Source organism: Branchiostoma floridae, chromosome 11 (assembly GCF_000003815.2).
Source record: "Branchiostoma floridae strain S238N-H82 chromosome 11, Bfl_VNyyK, whole genome shotgun sequence".
Lineage (NCBI taxonomy): Eukaryota > Metazoa > Chordata > Leptocardii > Amphioxiformes > Branchiostomatidae > Branchiostoma > Branchiostoma floridae.
Window position 1 is genome coordinate 21,579,439 of NC_049989.1, and position 6,890 is coordinate 21,586,328.

A 6,890-nucleotide genomic window follows, 5' to 3' on the forward strand; every position below is an offset into this window, starting at 1 on the left:
GTAAAGTAAGTCAGAATGAATACACTCTCTTTCCGATATTACCGTCATGACGTCAGAGATCCACTCTGACCAGTCCGACTGTTGGCACTGCTGTGTTGATTGTCGTAAAACATACAAAGTGCCGTATATCAAAACTGTCGTAAACGGGAGTGTCCGTAGTACAATGTACCTTGCTGGCATCTTCCAGTGCAGTGCAGACTTCCACGCAAGGTTATATTGACTGGGTATAAACATACACCAATAACTTTATGAAGGTATGGCATTGTCTATCAGCTGCGATATCTGCCTATCAGAAAATCGTGTATCGTTTCTGTGTTATCCTCTAGTTTTAAATATCAGCGTCATTCAGGCAACAGCATTTTTATGACACTGATACTTTTCTGTTGTTTTTTCACATAGAAGAGCTGTATTGCGCGACAATTGTTACAGGTGGAATGTTTGGCAACTTGTCCAGAAAACTACGAATAATGACACATTTTCCGCGTAGACGCTTACAGCACTGTGACTATATATGTAAAGGGGGGTTCACACGTGCGTATATATTCAAGTCCGTATGAAGTCCGTATGGACGTCTTAGCCTCTATCAGGCTCCACAGCTCACTGTAAAATAGTAGCAAATGGACAAACATATATGCATAACATGCCGAAGGAGTATAGTTTGCGACCCAGCTAACTCGTGAGGCATGTTTTCTCTCTATATTTGTCCAATTTGCACCATTTTTCCAGGAGCCTGGTAGAGGCTACGTTTTCCATACGGACCTCATACGGACTTGTATATATACGCACGTGTGAACCCACCTTGATATGCCTTTGATGAACAGGCACAGCGCGAGGGGAAATCACCTTTCACGACCACTTTGGTGCCGCTTTTCATGCGCGCGACCTCCAATTTCATACCTGGCCTGTACCCACCATGGCGCGTTTTGACGATGTCGGTGTGACATTTGGCGAGACGTACACCAGCTGCGGGGTATATCTACCAATTTTCTAGTTTAGGAAAGGTAGAAGGAAGACGAAGTGCATTTTACTGTAGATAGTCTTTGTATGATAGCGATAGAAGCATTCTTTTCGGCTATGTGTTATTAGTTAAAGTAAATTTCCCCGCTTCAGTTACTTGAATAGTAAAGATAAATTCATATTCCTTAGTGTTCAATCATGAAACAGTTCCTAACTAATCATACAGCTAGCTACATTTATGCAATTACCAAGAAGCGAGAGGAAGGCGAATGTACTGGAGTAGACTAGACTTTTATTTGTACACAAATATGTATATGGTTTACAATAAAGGTCTTCATACATTATATCTGACGATGGGAGAAAAGAAGAAGGGGACGACCAAACCTCCTCATCATCATCATCATCATCCATCCTCGTGTGAGGTGGAGCGAACCTGACACTTCATATTATGAAGTACTGGAGGAAGAGGGTGGACAAAAGGACCGCAACCTGCTAGCCGCCATGCTAGACAGAGATACATGGAGTGACATTAAGGGCACCTCGAATTACGAGGACGAAATGAACTAAATTTGGAGAAAAGTGCATAATTCTCAGGCATGTGCTGACTATGAAAGGTAAGGTGATAAAAACACTGGTCTCTTCAGCTTCCGAGTCATGATTCGGTTTCTAAGACCTTCTCTCGTCTGTATCTTGTAATCATTAGGTTTGTATCATAAACTAGACATTGACGTCAGGTATCATGGAGCAAGTTTGGAGGGTCTGCATGGGGGTAGAGTGGATTACAAGGTACACCATTCTCTGTTACCATGGCTTTGGACACATATGGATGAAACCTGAGGCTTATAATATAGATTATATTGTCAACCAACTACGCCTCCGGCTACAAGATACATATATACAAAAGTGGTTTAATTCTATTGAAAACAATTCAAAGCTGTCTTTTCTTAGCAAGTCAAAAGAATGTTATGAACAAGAAACATACCTTTATGATATAAATAATTTTGAAATTCGAAAAGCGATTACTCAGTTAAGAATCAGCAGCCATAAATTGAATATTGAAACAGGTAGATATTACAATGTAGCCCCTGACCAAAGGTTCTGTCCTTTCTGTCCAAAGCATATTGAAGATGAATTTCACTTTTTAATGGAATGCTCTAGATACGCTATTTTACGTAATGAGCTATTTACATTTCTCGAATACAGTACAGCAGATTTCAAGAGACTCGATGCTACAGACAGATTTGTATATATCTTCGGATGCCACGACTCCCATAATGCAAGGATAGGCAAATATATCAAAGACTGCTTTGCTATTAGAAAGAGTAATGAAGCTCATGTATAGCCCAACTCGATTGTAACACTATATCAAAGACTAATGTGTCAGCCCTTCTTGTTACGTTAATTAGGATATCAAGTCTTATTCTCTACACCTATTTTGTACTTTGTGTAACAGTCATTGCCATACTTTGTACCATGTACAAATGTCGAGCAATAAAGTTCTAAAGTTCTATTCATCATTATAAATTCTAGGAGCTGATAACTCCTCGCGTTACCCTCCAAAACGGCATTACCTTAATTCTAATCACCTACCGATCACACCTGACGTTGAATTAGAGCGGTCCGGTTACGAAATACGTGAAGTCTAAACGACTAATCATGATAGTTAAGAATGAAAGAAAATAATCCCCCTTTAGTGTCCGACGAGTTCCCCTTCTGTTGTCTGAACAGTTCCAGACATTTGTGAAATATGATACGAGTATTATGACTCTGACGATGGCCCTTACCCGGACTGACACAATGTAGCTAACTCCGTGAGTACGGCTCTTTGTGCGGAGGTTTATAGTTTTCCTTTATGTTGTCGGAATTTGCCCAGACATTTGTGAAATATGATGCAACATCAGCATTATAACTGCAACAGCGTCTTTTGGTCGCTACTCGTCTTGACTGTTGCGAGTTGACTGAGACAAACATAGCTACAGTACAGCGCTCCTGGAGACACTCAGGGTGGTCCCGCTGAACTTTGGTGACAGGTTTCTATGATTATTCTTTGCGGTCAGGAGCCCGACGGGAGCCAGCGGGCAGACACCGGGAACTTGGCGGAGTGCCGGCGGGCGGGGATCAGACAGGGCCCGGCGTGGGGGAGGGGAGCGCCCGCTGGGTCCGGCCCACCGTCAGCTGTACATACATGTCCGACTAACACACTAACCCGGACCACACTCCAGTAACGGTTTACCTGTGATAGCACTGCACCATGTGCCCAGGCGGACATCAATATTGTCACACGTCACATGTTGTAGAATAAGATACACAGACACCGGTGTACTCTGTATACATTAGCCCACCCTGATGGCTAATCTCCAAGCAGATACTCGGTAGCAGGGCGGCTGCATCTTGAAGTTCGCGGGGATTTAATTTCGTGGTGGCGGGAAAAGGACTGTTCGCAGTGGTTTTAAGTTCACGGTATCACCATGCACTTTACTGCCATGAAAAAATGTTCGCGTTTTAAGTTCGCGATAAACTTGCAACGCGAAAAACGCGGACATAAAAGATCATAAAACCACCGCGCAAATATCTGCATTTACAGTATTCTATGGTGGCAAATAGAGCATATTGCTTTGCCAATGGAAATTGCTTCGTTGCGTAGATGCTGACTGTGACTGGGTGGTCACGTCAAGTCGACACGCACAAGGGAAACCCATCCTCACACTCAGGGTTGACAATCGCGGCAAAGCCTAACGATTGTCAACCCTGAGTGTGAGGGTGACCGTGGGGAAACCGAAAATTGGAGAACTTGAACATGGCGTTTTCACAGGATGTTCCTGTCAATAAGGATGTTTGGCTCTATTGGCAGTATGTTCCTGTCAATTAAAATATTTTTTTGCACTCTTGACAGAATGTTTCTCTCAATAAGAATGTGTTGGCACTATTGATTATTGGCAGGATGTTCCTGTCAATAAGAATGTTTTGTCACAACAGTATTGGCATCATGTTCCTGTCAATAAGCATGCTTTGGCATTATTTACAGGATGTTCTTGTCGATAAGAATGTTTTGGCACTTTCGACAGTATGTTCCGAGAGCAGCCACGGAGAAGACGAATGACCTTGACAACAGCATATGTAACCTTGGCAACCGTCTCCAGGGGTCAGGGGTCAGTCATATGTCATGGTCGAAGTCTGCGAACAGACTGAACAGACGGGAGACCAAACAAACGGCGCGGACACAAGTGGGTCAAAGGTCACGTAAGGCCGCCATGTGCGCACGGCCTGGCAGGTCCAAGCAGATGAGACGAGGGTGCGGGATCTGTTTTGTGAGCGTGTACGTCTTTTCCAAGATTTTACGCATCCTTAAAGTAGTGATGAAGTAGTGAAGCGATCAGCGAAAGAGAAGACGTGCAGATAAAAGCAAACAGACATACGATGACGGTTATGCGAGGCAAAAATGTAGCATTGATTGGATCAAAGACGTTCAGTAACGCCCTTGATAGGATATTAAAGGCAACACTGCGTACTGGGAATACCAGAAACACTGACAGTCAGACAAACACACAAACAGGTCTTCAATTCTTCACTCTCTTTGGGGGAGAAGTAACTTGAAGTAAGACGTGCAAACGCGTAGACCCGTACACTTCATCACATCTGCTTGGAGATTACACTGCCTGTTGTGGGCGAGTCAGGCACAACAGGTGGAGTACAAATCACGGCCCCTGTCTGGCACATCAGTACTGCATCTCAGGCGTCAGCAAGCTATCACTGGTGCAAGGGTCCCATCTTGGGTCCGTTTTCGGAGTGGAATCAACTCGGAGTCGCTGAGTCGAACCTAGTCTCCTGGCAGACGTGTCAGCTGGATTTGAAAAAAAAAGGAGAAGAATTTGGCCAAATAGGGACAAATACGTTGTCAAGGGTTTTCAGTCAGTCTTTTGCAGTCTATCCAGCTAGCTCGATGAGTTCACTCCTAGGTCAATTAAATCCTACTAGGCTTTTATTCCTAACTTGGCCAAAGTCCCCTGTCATTTTTCAGCCAGACGGGTGTCTGGTAGACACTAGAGAACTACACTAAAGAACGGTACAGAACTTTTTGATAGAAAGCCCGATTAAAACGCCTAAAAATGTGCAATAACAGCCGGAGCCGTAGCCTGGAATCCAGCCGTATTGTGCTTTGGTCTCTCCCCCGCAGGAAGCAGAGCGACCGAAGCACAACGCGGCTGGATTCCCGGCTACCGGAGCCGAACGTCTGCTTGGAGAATAAGACAGAAGCTGAATCCCTCCATCCCAGAAGCTCCTGTGGTTCCCGCGGTTAGAACGTTAACCCAGCAGACACAACACATTAAGTACATCACAGATGAGTTAACCCCGGGCGCGCAGGTACGTGTCGCTATGGGTAGTCAGGGCTGACCCTCCCCCCACAAACCTGGCTCACAATAGCGGGACCAGATCCTAGTGAAAGTACCGTACCGACTGATAAGTATCTAGTCTCAGCTAAAAAAAGAACAAGTACCAGAGTTACTAATCTAGGATTGATGTGTTAAAAAATTCGTATTTTCCCATAACTATTGTAGAGTGGAATTTGTTATCACCAAACACAGTACGTAGGGGCGTCTTCGATGAGATGTACTTTGCCACATTTGCTAATAAATGGATATTAAATAAATCTTCGCTATATAGGAATATTTACGGAAAGATGAACAAAGTTTAGGTGTAACAGGTCGTTCAGTGTAATATGACCTAATATAACCAGCAGTTACAGATAACGTAGAACAAATGAGTAGCGGGTTCAAAGCCTTGCCTAATGTGGAACAAAGAGTCGCCGGTTCAAATCCCGGTGTACCGTACGACAGACACACTGGGGAGTTCAAGTCCAAACTCTTCAACCCAACCGATCACGATATACACAAGGCCAACAAGTCGTCATTCAATTTCGTGACCATACTTCACTCTATAAACGATAATCTTTATTGCAAATTCATGCTCAAGGGCTAATTGCATACAAAGTAAAGCTGTAGTGGTTTACATACTAAAAAGCGGTTAACTGGACGTGCTATCAGCTCCAAAGTGAACTACAAGTACAGAACCATCATGTTGTATTTTCTCCTGTCGCACATCTCCGGTAGCTCCGGTGCTGTTAGGGCGGTAGCCATGAGAAAACTGTGTATTGATTAACCAAAGGTGAAACTTTTTGAAAACTTCAAACGTCATTTGACATTCAAAAAGTCCAGTGTCAGCATTTACAACTTAACCCTTCCCTATTGTAATGTCATACACATGGCCGCACGTGTACGAAGTTCCACCCTGTACCGGGTACCGTGCATCAGCTTACAGCCGGGTTCTCCTGTTATATATCTGTAACCGTCAGTATGCCGTGGCCTCAGCCGGCCCCACATCACCTCTGTACCGTTACCGGTACATCAGTCTGGCGATATCTGTACCGTGTACATCAGTGGGACTGCGTGGCACGATCGGGAGCGCGTTGGTCTCAGGCACGAGAGGTCCCGGGTTCAAATCGGCTTGCCGTGTCACCGATCTTGTGCCCTTGGGAAAGGTACTTTACACGACTTTCCTCACCTAACTCAGGTGTAAATGAGTACATAGCTGCGGCTAGTGGCAGTGACAGGCCTTTGTGGTGGTGACAGGCCATAGGGGCATGTTCGGGCATGACGCACCCGCCATGACACACGAGTCAGGGGTAGGAGGAACTTGGTCGGAAGTCCTCCTAGGAGACGGAGACTCCAAATAATAAACCTGCATCTGCTGGGGTCGTCTTACGTGGCAAACAGTTCTGTCCCTGTAGGACTTAGTGCGCCAGTGGACGAGAGGGTGGAGAAGGGAGTGCACACCCCTCCTTCACCTTAAAAAGTCACGTGCAGGCCAGGCAGACTGGTCGTCTAAGCAACCTTGTCTGCCTACCATTGATCTTCGGATACGAAAAACAGCCATCA